Here is a 15,335-nt window from a genome sequence, read left to right on the forward strand (position 1 = left end):
CGAAACCCCTGCATTGGCATCGACCGTCACGGAGGTGGAGGATGTGAAATATTTGTTGAGGCTCTTGCCCTTCTGGCTCAACACCAGTCTTTTTGGACATACATGCAAAAGATCACTTCCACGGTTTCGCCATCCTGCCAATCAGCTACTCGAACTTGGATATCAACTCCATCTTCTAGATGTACCATTTTACATACCCAGTCCCTTCCACGTCTCGATAGTTCACGTCAGTCTCATGTATTAACCTATGGTGTCGCTGGTCAGACCTCGTGTGACCTCTCCTCGCTCCAACACATGGGCACTGGACTCGTCCTCAACATCCTCTCAATGGTTGTCGTCGAGATTGTGGACTCCTGCACGAACGAGGATACCAACCTCAAGGCAATTGTGTTTTGCTGGTTCCACATCTTGTGTTGCAGGATGTAGACGAAGTGTTTGCCTACACAGGCATGTTGGACATCTTCAATCACAAGGCGCCGAACGCAAGACCAGACTTTCCACTTGGAGGACCTAGTGCTAACTGGGTGGACCTAAGTAGAGTCAAAGAAGACTTACAGTCGTATATATTGCATATCACAAAAGTCACTATAAAGTCAAAAAACATCCGGAATGTAATTTTAGCTATAAAACTATATCATAATACATCATGTATATGTGATTATATGATACACATGAGGATTATAACATACAAGCACTCCAACATAAACAAATAATAAACAAATACAGTGTGATGACACGTTGGGGGGGGGGGGACCCCTCTCCCACGCAGAGTTAGGTATATTACATTGAAAAAAGTTCACATTACTACCCTGAATAAAGTTGGTGGTTCACTTTACCCCCTGATCTATTTTTCTGCTTCTTGTAGCCCCCAAACAAACCCAAACCGGACAAAACACCCCCTGGCTGGTTTGTCTCCACCCGCTGCTGATGTGGCACTAGTCAACGAAGATTTTGACCTTGGTGGGCCCCCTGTTAGGTGGGGCTGGGAAAGAGCTGCCGCTGCCGGTTCGTGGCTGACTCGGAGCTGTGCAAGGAGGTCAGGGTATGACAGTTCAAGAACGTCCCCAACAGGAGCCTGCCGTCGCCGATCGCCGGCTCTGATCTCCACCAGAAGGGCCTCTTCTTCACGCAGGACGAGAGGTGGTCGGCCGTGCGAAACAACATCATCTCACTCTACCAGTCGCCGCACCTCGCCGACCTCATCCCCACCATGCAGCGCTGCATCGAGCGCGCCGCTGACACCATACAGTTGAACATCGACGTCGACATCGACTTCTCCGTCCTCGCCCTCAAGCTGGCTATCGACGTCATCGGCCAGGCGGCGTTCGGCGTCGACTTCGCGCTCTCGGCGCTGCGGGAGCACGGAGGACGTGAGGACGCAGAGTTCATCGTCGAGCACGTCCACTCCACCACCTCGCTCAAGATGGATCTGTCGGAGTCCCTCTCCATCGTGCTGGGCCTCGTCGCATCGGCATTGCAGTGGCCGGCTCGAGGGCTTCTTCGGCGGCTCCCCTAGATAGTGGACTGGAGGATCGCGCGGACCAACGAGCGGCTTTAGGCGAGGGTGGAGGAGTGTTGAGAAACGTTGCATGGAAAACAAAAAAAAATCTAAGCACACGCAAGATCTATCCATGGAGATACATAGCAACGAGAGGGGGAGAGTGTGTCTATGTACCCTCGTAGACCGTAAGTGGAAGCGTTTAGTAACCCGGTGGATGTAGTCGAACTTCTTCACTCCGCAAAAATTGACATGCTTATAAGAAACATTTTTATCATGACTTGTGCAATCATCATTAGCATTTTCGATATTCAAAGAATTCATACTAACAACATTGCAATCATGCTTATCATTCAAATATTTTGTGCCAAATATTTCTTCTTCTTCTAACAATTGAGCACAATTTTCCGATCCATCATTTTCAAGAAATATATTATAAAGATAATCAATAATATGATGCAACCTCAGTTCCATTTTTATGTAGTTTTCTTTTACGGAACAAACTAGTGATACAACAATAAACTAAAAGATTCGATTGCAAGATTTAAAGATATACCTTCATGCACTCACCTCCCCGGCAACGGCACCAGAAAAGAGCTTTGTTGACAAGATGTGAGTGCCGCTTACCTAACCTCCCCGGTAACGGCGCTAGAAAAGAGCTTGATGTCTACTACGCAACTTTATTCTTGTAGACTCGTGTTGGGCCTCCAAGCGCAGAGTTTTGTAGGACAGTAGCAATTTTCCCTCAAGTGTATGACCTAAGGTTTATCAATCCGTGGGAGGCATAGGATGAAGATGGTGTCTCTCAAACAACCCTGCAACCAAATAACAAAGAGTCTCTTGTGTCCCCAACACACCCAATACAATGACAATTTGTATAGGTGCACTAGTTCGGCGAAGAGATGGTGATAAAAGTGTAATACGGATGGTAGAAATATATTTTTATAATCTGAATAAATAAAAACAGCAAGGTAGCAATCAATAAAATAGAGCACAAACGGTATTGCAATGCTTGAAAACAAGGCCTAGGGTCCGTACTTTCGCTAGTGCAATCTCTCAACAATGCTAATATAATTGGATCATATAACCATCCCTCAAAGTACGATGAAGAATCACTCCAAAGTTCCTATCTAGCGGAGAACATAAGAAGAAATTGTTTGTAGGGTACGAAACCACCTCAAAGCTATTCTTTCCGTTCGATCTATTCAAGAGTTCGTACTAAAATAACACAAAGCTATTCTTTCTGTTCGATCTATCCTAGAGTTCATACTAAAATAACACCAAAGCAAATTCAGATACATAATACTCAATCCAACATAAAGAACCTCAAAGAGTGCCCCAAGATTTCTACGGGAGAAACAAAGACAAGAACGTGCATCAACCCCTATGCGTAGATTACCCCAATGTCACCTCGGGAATCCGCGAGTTGAGTGCCAAAACATATATCAAGTGAATCAATATGATACCCCATTGTCACAACGAGTATTCATTTGCAAGACATATATCAAGTGTTCTCAAATCCAAAAAAGTATTCACTCCGATAAAACGAAATCTCAAAGGGAAAACTCAATTCATCACAAGATAGAGAGGGGAAAACACCATATGATCTGACTATATTAACAAAGCCCGTGATACATCAAGATCGGGACATCTCAAGAACACGAGAGAGAGAGAGATTAAACACATAGCTACTGGTACAAACCCTCAGCCCCGAGGGTGGACTACTCCCTCCTCATCGTGGTGGCCGCCGGGATGATGAAGATGGCCACCGGTGATGATCTCCCCCTCTGGCGGAGTGCCGGAACGGGGTCTAGATTTGTTTTCGGTGGCTACAAAGGCTGCTTGCGGCGGCGGAACTTCTCATCTAGGGTTACCCTGAGGTTTTTTGGAATATTTGGTGATTTATAGGGCAAAGAGGGGGTGCGGGAGGCCACCGAGATGGGCACAACCCACCTGGGCGCGCCTGGGGGGCCAGGCGCGCCCTGGTGGATTGTGCCCCCTTGGGGCACCCCCTAGGTGCTTATCTAGCCCACTAGATGTCTTCTAGTCCATAAAAAATCCACAAAAAATTTTGCGGTGTTTGGACTCCGTTTGATATTGATTTCCTGCGATGTAAAAAACAAGCAAAAAACAGCAACTGGCACTGGGCACTGGGTCAACAGGTTGTCCCAAAAAATGATATAAAGTTGCTATAAAATGATTGTAAAACATCCAAGAATGATAATATAACAACATGAATACTTCATAAATTATAGATACGTTGGAGACGTATCAACATCCCCAAGCTTAATTCCTACTCGTCCTCGAGTAGGTACATGATAAAAGAAATAATTTATGAAGTGTGAATGCTAGCAAAGTGCATAAGTTTGATCAATGATAATTTCAATCACTTTTCCTAGCATCATAATAGCAATTCTTTCTCATAGAACTCATCATGTTAAAGTAGCAACCAATTCACACGTTAAGGTTCAAACAATGGATGCTCTTAAAACTCAACAACCTATATTCTTAGTCACCAAAAAATTGCAATTCAACTTATTCAATGGAGTCTAAGTAAGAGCTCCACATACTCAACCATCATATAGTCTTCTATGATTGCTTACACTCACCGCATACACACGAGCAAAACATTTCAACCGGACACATAGAAAGATAGGAGCTTATAATTTCGCTCCCAACGTATTCACCTCAAGGGTGATGTCAACAATAATAACTCATGCTACCCATATTCAACTAGACATATGTGCCTAGATCTTTCCTCACCACATGATGCTTGCCAAAGGAGAAAAATAAAAAGGAATAGAGAAAAACTTTGACTCTTGCATAAAAGAAAATACACGAAGTAAAAGATAGGCCCTTCGCAGAGGAAAGTAGAGGTTGCCATGCGCTTTTGTTTGTATGCTCAACCCCTTAGTGCAAAAGAACGTCCCGTTATATTGCCCCTTGTGATGGCAACCTTTATTATGCAGTCTGTCGCTTTTATTCTTTACCATCACAAGTTCGTAGAACGCTCAATTTTCTCTTAAACTAAATGATCTCACACTTTTAGAAGCAATTTTTATTGCCTTATTGCAGCGATGACAACTTACTTGAAGGATCTTACTCAATCCTTAGGTAGGTATGGTGGACTCTTGAAAATAAGATTTGGGTTTAAGGGTTTTTGGATGCACAAGTATTATCTCTACTTGGTGCGGAATTTTTGGCTAGCAAAGATGGGGGGCAAGCACCACATGTTGAAGGATCTATGACAATATAACTTCTATGTGAATATGAACAAACATAAATCATTACGTTGTCTTCCTTGTCCAACGTCAATAATTTTGGCATATAATATTTTGATGGGGGCTCACAATCACAAAATATTTCCAAGATGGTGTATTTGCATGTGAAAGTTCTCTTCCTTATAGCACTACAAAAAAAAGACACATCCGTGACATTTTGGGCCGAACAAATTTTTTTTCTGTCATACATATGACACTTCTATGACGATAATTGTGACAAAACCCGGCATCATCATAGATGTGGTGGGCTCCTACTTCTATGACAAAAAATCATGACAGAAAATGGGCTTTTCGTCCTGGGCGGGCCGGAGACGCAGCTGCATGACATTCTTTGGGCCGTCCATGACGGAAAAAACCATGGTAGAAGCAAGGAGGAGGAAAATTTCGGGGAGTTGCCGGTTACGGTGGGAGGTCGGGGGCCGAGCGATGCGCGTTTCTCTCGTACACGTACGCGCCTGTGTGCGAGGCGTTGGCTCTAACTGAACCCGAGCGAGGCGTTGGGCTCTAACTGAACCCGAGCGATTGCACTGTAGGCTACGCGTTACTGAACCCGAGCGATCGATCGATGGCTGTTAACTGAACCCGATCGAGCGATTCCTTCGCTACTGCTGCTAACTGAAGCCGATCGATTGGATGAACAGTGAGCGTTGCGGGGGGGGGGGGGGGTTGGATGAACAGTGAGCGGTGGCATTGCCTCTGGATGAACAGGACCCCGTGGTGTGGTGGAGGGCTGGATGAATAGTAGACGGTGGAGGGGTGCCCGTGGACGGGTGGTTGAACAGGACCCCGTGGTGTGGAGGGCTGGATGAACAGTAGACGGTGGAGGGGTGCCCGTGGAGGGGTGGTTGAACAGTAGCCGATGGAGTAGCGCGTGGTGGAGGCTGGATGAACAGGAGCCCATGGAGGCTGGAGGAGGTCGACGGTAGCCCGTGGAGGCTGGAGGAGGTCGACGGTGGAGATGAACAGTATCCCGTGGAGTCCCGTTTTGTGGTATGCCACACCCCTCCTAATGAACAGGACCCCCGTTTCGACCGTAGGAGGTCCGTTTTGTCCGTTTTGCGGTACGCCACACCCCTCCGAATCAACAGGACCCCAGTTTCGACCGTAGGAGGTCCGTTTCGTCCGTTTTGCGGTACGCCACACCCCTCCCGATCAACAGGACGCCCGTTTCGACCGTAGGAGGTCCGTTCCCTCCGTTTTGCGGTACGCCAGACCCCTCCCGATCAACAGGACCCCGTTCCGAACGTAGGATGTCCGTTTCCTCCGTTGTGCGGTATGCCAGGCCTCGTTTCTATCGCCTGTTCTGTCCAAGCCCTCCCGATGAACACGACCACGCATTCCGTTCCGACCCAGCCGGTTGGCTCCCACGCGTTCCGTTGCCTCCCGATGAACACGACGCATTCCGTTGCCTCTACATGAACACGACGCATTCCGTTGCCTCCCCATGAACACGACGACGACGCTGTTTCTCCGTTCCGACCCAGCCATGTACACGAGCCCTGGCCGTACGTAAGCGCGAGTAGGCGTTCGAGACCCCGCCCGTATGTACACATACGTGGCCGTATTTTCTTTCTTGCACCCTGGCCGCTGTACGTACGTGTACATGCTACGTGCGCGCCTCTACTACGACACGTACACGCCTCTACTACGACACGTGCGCGCCTCTACATCCACCAGTATATATGTACGTACACGTTCGCAACCAGAATGACAACGCTACGTACGCTTCGACCAGGTGGGTCCCGACTGTCAGGCACTTCCTTGCCTGTGAAGATGTAGCTGGTGGGTCCCAGCAGTCAGGGGGGCGAATCATTTTTTTTGCCCGGAAGCACTTCCTTGCGTGCGAAGATGTAGTTGGTGGGTCCCAGCAGTCAGGGGGGAACGTTTTTTTCGCGAAATACAGTGGCCCGTCCGGTGGGTCCCAGCTGCCAGGTGGAGGAATCATTATTTTCCGCGTAATAAGGAGGCACTTCCTTGCTGCGGCCGTGGACCCAGCTGTCAGCCTCTTCACGTACAGTCCACGTCCGATGGAAGTCGTTCCTTGACCACGTTGACCACGCCGCGCCGAGAGCACCAGGGCGGTGGACGACGGCGAGGCCTAGGAAGGGGACGACGGGGAGCCGGGGAAGACGCGGCAGTGGAAGCCCGCGCGGAGAGGAGTACGAGGGTTCACTGGTTCGGCTACGGTGTGAGGCTGCCGTCGCCGCAGGGCCTGGCCAGCGGTGGGAATAGTAGGGGGCGGTGAGGCCTTCGCGGCAGCACAGCCGGCCACGGGAGGCAGGAGCATGCGGCACGACCGGCGCTGCTTTGGGCGGCTGGAGCAAGAAGACCAGAGGTTGAAGAAGCACTACGGCCGTTGGATGGACATCGTACGGTCACTGGAGCTAGAATCGTTCATTTTAACTAAAGTTGACAAAGGCCCCGTCCCAGTCAACTTAGTAGGCCCACAAGTCAGCCTCCCACCATGGTGGGTCCCAGCTAGCAGGGGGAGTATTCATTTTTTGTGCATAATAAGGAGGCACTTCTGGTGGGTCCGAGCTGATAGCGGGGGGAACTTTTTTTTTCGCGAAATATGCTGGCCCGTCCGGTGGGTCCCAGCAGTCAGGGGGCAAACGTTTTTTTCGCGAAATAAGGTGGCCCGTCCGGTGGGTCCCTGCTGTCAGGTGGAGGAATAATTATTTTGCGCGTAATAAGGGGGCACTTCCTTGCGGCCGCCTGGATCTAGCTGTCAGCCTCTCCACGTACAGTACTCTTTCGATGGAAGTCAGTTGTTGACCACGTTGATCATGCCGCGCCGAGAGCACCAGGGCGGTGGTCTGGACGACGGCAAGGCCTAGGAAGGGGACGACGCGGAGCCGGGGAAGACGCAACAGTGGAAGCCCGCGTGGAGAGGAGTACGAGGGTTCACTGGTTCGGCTGCGGTGTGAGGCTGCCGTCGCCGCAGAATAACAGGGGGTGTGGGTGAGTAGAGGGATGGCCTGGCCAGCGGTGGGAGTAGTACGGGGCGGTGAGGCCTCCGCGGCATCACAGCCGGCCACGGGAGGCAGGAGCACGCGACACGACCGGCGCTGCTTTGGGCGGCTGGAGCAAGAAGACCAGAGGTTGAAGAAGCACTACGACCGTTGGATGGACATCGTACGATCACTGCAGCTAGAATCGTTTATATTGACTAAGTTGACAAAGCCCTTGGTATGCGTCAACTTAGTAGGCCCACAGCTCGGATTTGGCACAGAACATATAGCCCATTTGCGATTTGTAAGAATGTACATCCCATTTTTAATTCTAATGGAATTTACTACAACCCATTTACAGTTTGTTAAAAGTACAGCCCAACTTCTAGCTAGGACAACGATTAATAATTTCAAACAACCGCTCAAAACAGAATTCAAAAAAAAATTCCCACATTTTGATGGGATCCAAAATATTTTAATCCAAAATTTCTAGCCAGGTTAAATATAATTTCAAAATAAAGTTGTATTACGTTAAAATCCAACGAAATATTGCGCGCCCAACAAGTAATGAAATTAAAATTTTCAAATTCCAAAAATAATATATTTTTCAAACTAATTACGTGTTTTGGTGCATAGTAACTGTCCAATTATTATAATTACATCCCATTTATTATTTCTTAAAGTCCATTTTCTTGTTAAGCCTAATGCATACCTCCTAGGAAAGTTTGCAGCCCAGCGGGGCGGAGAATAACAAGTTGACCCGGATATTGTGTACAACTGTCGGCCCAGTTGCATTGTTGATGTTGAAAAAAAGGCCTGTGTAGTACAGTACAACCTAACATGGTTACTCAGCCCACATTCAGCGATGCCGGAAAGGCCCAAACAAGGCTTCTGTACAACTTTTTGAAGTCACTGAGCTCAGTTAATAACTTAAGAAAAAAGTTAGATTACAGTGGAACCTAATTAAAAGCTGTCACGAGCAAATAGATAATTCAACGGGTCCCACTTGTGCGTGTGCGCGTATGTGTGCGTGTGTGTGTGTGTGTGTGTGAGAGAGAGAGAGAGATAGAGAGAGAGAGACCCATCCGTCGATGCTCGTAAATACATCTTTCAGCCATATGCATTGCTGATGCTCAGTAAAAACTTATATAGTTGACACAATCATATAGAACATCATAGCACACTGAACTTGCATACAAAAATTTCACGCAGGCGGCACAATTAGGATGGAAGCAGTGGATCGCTACGGGAAGGGCTATGTTAAAACCAACGAAGTCGTACATAACGGTTCATCGTCTTTATCAATGACGGGGAAATATCTTGAATGTTGTGCAAAGAAAACAGGCAAACAACACAATAAGTTCTGCTAGCACATTAAGTTGACGTACAGCCCTTTCTAAAAAAAGTTCAGGTACAAAATTAGAACAGGTCACAATCAAATGTACTGGCATATCAGTGCTTCACACCCATAGCTCGGATTTAACTAGTATCTGACAAGATTCAGTTGTTACCTCAAATTAGAGCACATCCAGGCAGCCAGCCCTGCCTCTTCTCCCAAAGAAGCAGTGGCCTCCGCCGCGCGATGGAGTAGGCCTTGTGCCATCCATCATTCCGAGCAACACGGGGAAAGTCTGACATTGACTCCTGTAATGGACGTCGTCGACGGACCCTGGCACCAGCGGCGGCGGCAGGACTTCGATTGATGGATTGACCACTTCTTCGACATGCACGAACACTCGATACAGGTACATCCCTAACGTGGTCCGCGGTAGCCTTGGTGGCGACGAATAGTACAACCCCGGTTCCTGCACCGGTATCTCAACACCAATCACCTTCGGTATGGTGGACGGCTTCTTCATCCATGCCATAACCGTCAGAGCCCAGCTGTCTGGAGGAACAAACATACTTACGAGCTCACCTCCAAGGTCGTTGATAAGCTCGTTCATGGACTCGTTGTTCCAAGCACGTCGAGGCATGCCGTGGAAGGTAAGCTTTGTTAAAAACTCAAGCTCAGAGGGCACCGAGCCCCATCCTGGGTGCCACCGATCAAAGCTCACCAGCGCGCCATCGCAGAACAAACGCCGGGAAGATTCGAACACATGACTGCAGTCGAAAGTTGTCCGAAACCTGACGAAGAAATCAGCCGGTGGCGGACAGACTTCAACGAGCAAGTCACTTATTTGGACGCCGTGTGCAATGCCAAGAGCTTTGACAAGGTCGTCCGATGAGACGGGAGGCCGGTCGCCGTTGATGGTTACCATCAGCACTTTGCCGACAAACTGGTCGTCAAGCGCCGCCATGCCACTGTTGAGCGACAGCACCCAGCGACCGAAGGCAGGACGGACCTCAGGATCTTCGGCTTGGAGATCCGCGTTGACCGGCGACATGATAGTGCGCTTGAGTACAGGGAGTACAGGAGGGGGATTTGGGGGAACTGGAGTAGGAATCGAGATTCCAGAGGTGGGGGAGGGGTGGGAGACTGGGGATGAAAAGGTAGCATGAATTTCGAGCACGCGCCAATATGCTCTCGGCGCGCAAGCGCACGAAAACACCGGTGGCGCCCACATGTTGGCCTAAGAGTCCTTATTCTTTCTTTTTTGGAGAGCCCGGCCTTTTTTTTCAGGATCTTTTGAGAGCCCGACCTGAGAGGCATAATTGACCTGTTTGGCATTGCGTTACTACTCGGCCCATATTCAACGACACCTCACTGGCCCAAACAAGTGTACATCATTGAAAAGACACTGAGCTCAAATTATATAACTCGAAAAAAGGAGATATACTCTGAACACTGGAGAATGCTGATGCCCTCATTTAGCCCAACAGTAGTTCGAAACTATAAACAGTTCGAAACAACGATATATACAACATTCAAACACTGACTAGTGACTACTACTGACATAAATAGCAAGACATGATAGTTCATAAGAAGTCTTGCTACACCACCAAAACGCACCCATCTGCAGCGCTCAGACTCTCGTGATCCAGACGAGAATGACATTCTAAACAGAAGCAATTATTACATAGTAAGAGTGACATAGACGAGGATGACCAAATGACAAGGAATATGCATAACAAAAGAAAGAACTACCCATCCAGAACCAGCAGCAAAGACAACAAAGTCATTCTTAGAGATGATCCAACACCATCATAATTTGCAGCCCCGCTTCAGCGACCAGTGATCCGGAGACACTAGTACTCCACCCTTTCGATGCAACAGCCCAATTACCTATCAACCTGAAGGCTTGAACCACATCACTGCCTGTCGTAATTGAGACATCCAAGGATCAAAGTTAATCCGGATGCCTTTTTCATTCTCACCTTCTTTTGGCTGCAGGCTGTATCGTTGACAATCAGGGGAGTTTGCTCCCGAACTCCTAGGGGTCGCCATGTAGACACAGTTTTCCATAGCAAACAGAGCCTCTCTGCCATCAAGGTCCTTGCCAACGGTGATCTCCTGGTTAATCGGATAATTGAGTCCGAGAAACAGAGAGTGTGAACCAAGGCTGTTTACCCGCCTCCAACTAAAAAATCCTAAAGGCCCCAACAAGCTGGTATCCTGCTCATAGACGTAACATCCACTGTCCGGATACTCACGTATTACACGGTGCTTGTATACAGTGGGGTTTTTGCAATATAAATTTTCCGGCTCATGTGCCCGAATGATCATCAGTCTTTTGCCATCGTCTGATCGAGCGAGGAACCAGTTGTGCTTCCCTGTTTTTGGCAAAGGTGGTGTGATTACAAAGGGCAGTAACTGTAGGGACACTACATCATATCAAAAAGGACAGGCATTGTTAATGTAAGATCAGCATTGTTCAGAGTATGAGTAGGATAATGCAAGAAACATCATTGATATGTCCCTGTTGGAACTGGGAGGAAAATACAGGGAAATGTATACTGGGTTCGAAAATATAGAAGTGCCATGCATGGTTATACTCATGTTATCTCGCAATCGATTCTTCACAGGAAACTACCATGTCATGCATGTTATGTACTCCCTCCGTTCCCAAATATTTGTCTTTCTAGGCATTTCAAATAGACACAACATACGGATGTATGTAGACATATTTTAGAGTGTAGATTCACTCATTTTGCTCCGTATGTAGTCACTTGTTAAAATCTCTAGAAAGACAAATATTTGGGAACGGAGGGAGTAATCATGTTCTGTCCTCACAAACAAATTCTTCAAGGTAACTAATAGACCATGCATTGTTATATACTCGTGTTCTGTGGGAAAAATTTTTGTGAGGATATTATTCTAGCCATTGATTGCTGAAGGGCGAATATAGGTATGTACACATGGTAATCATTGCAGGATTTCACTACTTCCAAATATAGAGTTCTCCATATGCACATTTACTTCCCTAATGTATGGTTTGATGAAACCAACAGTGTGGTGCATGTTTCTACATCATGAAAATGAGGAAACTAACATGGCCATTGATACACAGTCATATTTAGTAGTAGTATATAGATTACTGTAAAATAAGGATATTATCCATATATTCCTAACCGTTTGATTATTCAGGGTACAAATTGGCTGTAATGACATGGTCACAATCGCATGAATTAAGTCATTCCAAATATAGCTGATTTACGGCGTCTCTAATACATTGCCATAGTTCTACTCAAATTCTGCTCAAACAGGAATATGCCAATCATCACAAAAAGTTCAAACGGTGTCATGGCGTCATCATTAACATGAGACAGAAACAACTTACACGCGCCGTCCCAGCAATACGTGGTGCCATCTGCTTTGTCGATCGCGTAGATGATGCCATTGTGTTCAATAGCATCACAGAAGTGTGTATCAGCTTTGACGATGATCCACTGCGAGCCGAGTTGTCTCCAGCTAAAGAAGGCACCGGCGTAAAGATAGGCGAGTCTGCGGTCGAACAAGGCAATTAGCTTGAAGTCTGCGTAATTCGCATGTCGTGTGGGCACTTGGCAGATTATAATATTCTGCAAAACTAGGTCCGTCCAACTAACGTAGTAATCTAGATGACTTGGACCGCGATGGTAATACTCTATATAATCGAACGGAGGAAGGATAATCTCATGGGAGGTCTGGAAGTTCACGAGCACCAACTTTTTACCGTCTTCTCTGAAGGCAGCCATCCAGTGGGAGTTCATGCCGACCCAGTACATACCTACCAAGAAGTTTCGGGCGATGGTGATCGGATCGATGTCGAGGGAAATGATGTACGGCGACCCACTACATACCTGCAAAGAAGTTTCGGCTAATGGAGATCGGATTGAAGTCGAGGGGCATCATGCACGCCTCCGTATCATGGTGAGCCAATCTCGCAAGACCAGATAGCAGCAAGCAGGGTGTCTTGAAAATCTTAGGCCTCGCTTCGACGATGGCCGTGTGGATGTCCCTCGAGCATGCAGCCAGCCGCAGGGCGCCCAGCCGCAGGATGTCACTGGGGAGATTGCTCCAATCGCGGCTCATATGGATGCTGTGCGGTTCGCGTTCGGCCATGGTGGAGTTTGGAAGGGGGCTTGATTTACGGGGGAGAAGGATGTCGGTGCTGGAGCGGCTAGCGAGGGAATAGTGGTACTGGGGGAGGCGAGTGAGGCGACGGTACATGGGGGCACAGTGAGATGGAGACGGAGAAGGAGATGGAGATGGAGTCGTGCTATGGGAGCGGAGAGGGAGACGAGGCGAGGCGCCAATGTGCTGTACAGCAGCGGTGACAGACTGCACGGTGCACAGGGTGAGGCTGACTTTTGTAACCCGAACACGCCGCCTGGACTAGTGTCAGGCGCAGGGTGTTGTCACTTCACTGTGAGGACCGGATGCATAGTATTTTGACCATCAAGTGTACTCCCTCCGTCTAGGTGAGTAAGTCATCTTAGGTTGTGCGCCGTGACCAAGGAGGAGGGGAAAACGAGAGACCTTAATGCTTATTTGCTAATTAATAGCATTGCATGCAATGAACTAACCACTGCATGTTGTGTTTGGTAGTTTCAAGTCATTAAAAGCTTGCACACCCCTCATCTCTTATTGGTTGATATGTCAAGAAACAAGAAACGAGATAGAAATTAATGCACCGCGCCTAAGTGTTTTGGGATTATTTGGTTTTCGTAAGATGACTTACACACCTAGACGGAGGGAGTACCACAGTTGTACTACTACTACTACTACTACTACTACTACTACTACTACTACTACTACTACTACTACTACTACTACTACTACTACTACTACTACTACTAGGAACATGAGTACTCCAGTATTGTATAGCGGAAATAGGTCTCCCGTGCTAGCATGCCTATTCACTTCATCATTCAGGTATCATCCATATTGCGTGCAGAACCAAATTCTCATGCATGCCCAATCAACGCCCTGCCACGATGCATGCAGTGGTCGTTCTGGTGCATCAAGGACGGCATGCAGATCGTTCCACACTTGAGAAGAGGAAAAATGGAAAGGTAGAACGCGGCAGCAGAGGAAGAGAACGCTGGCTAACGAGGCTGGGAGGGGATTGAGCAGGAAGTTAATGCTCAATGCCTAAAGGTTTTGGGAAAACCTGATTTTCATAAGGTGACTTATACTCACCTAAACGGAGGGAGTATTCCTTAACCAGAGAATGTTGTGTCTCCCACTCACGCGCTCAAAAAAAACTACGACACATTTTTTATCTGTTTGCATAGGTCCCACCTATCAGGAAGGATGGGCACGTACACGAACAGGTACGACTCATCAGTCTACCCGCATAGCCTTTTCGTTTAGTCTACCTAGCCGTCTAATCAACTGCCTGCACGCCACTTCTCCCATTTACTTCTCCATCGAGAACCGATTCTCCTCGGCTTCTTCACCTCCCCTTCGTCTTCATTTGCATCCAAACCCCACTGCGTTCACATTGTTTTAACCTCTTTAAATAGTCATCTACTACTTCAGTTAGACTAGCCATCTAATCCTAATTCTCCAAACCATAGCCCTCCGTTCCAGCGGTTCCAAATGGCGAAAGAGATCGAGATGCAGGTTTTTAGCATCCAACATGTCCTCGTCGAAGGCTCGATGCGCATAGTTGCCACAGTCACCGTCCACCCAAGGGTTGTTCGGCAGTGGATCAACAATGTATCCAACTCCCTCGAAAAGGTAGAGACGAGGGTCATCGGTCTCGATGCAGAGTACACGGAGTGTGCCCCTGGGAAGATCCAGCGCGCCGCCGTCCTTCAGCTGTGCCTCGAAGATGATGTTTTCGTGTACCACATCATACACTCACCCTCCATACCAGGTGAGCTTCACGATTTCTTGTCTCAGGAGGACGTATACTTCTGTGGGGCAGCCATTGAAGGGGACAAATAGAAGCTGGAGCCGTACAACCTTGATTTGAAAAGCATCGCTGACCTACAAACCAGAATCAAAATTCCTGTAGAAGATTGTGATAAACAGACACCATCCCTATTCGACGTAGCAAATTTTGTGCTCGGTACAAATCTTCAGAAGGGTGACGAGACGGTGGCATTAAGGTCGTCTAGATGGGAGAATTATCCCTTGACGTACGAGCAGATAAAATATGCTGCCCTTGATGCCCGTGTGAGTTTCGAGATAGCTGCAAGGTCCAAAGAGCTTGTTGCGAAGCCGTCTCCCAC

General features: G+C 47.8%; 1 pseudogene; it reads left to right on the forward strand.

The window, feature by feature from the left end:
* Window positions 1-294: 294 nt before the first annotated feature.
* The window catches only part of LOC109732410 (cytochrome P450 711A1-like), a 41,254-nt pseudogene continuing 26,213 nt past the window's right edge, over window positions 295-15,335 (forward strand).

This window comes from Aegilops tauschii, chromosome 5 (genome assembly GCF_002575655.3).
Source record: "Aegilops tauschii subsp. strangulata cultivar AL8/78 chromosome 5, Aet v6.0, whole genome shotgun sequence".
Classification (NCBI taxonomy): domain Eukaryota; kingdom Viridiplantae; phylum Streptophyta; class Magnoliopsida; order Poales; family Poaceae; genus Aegilops; species Aegilops tauschii.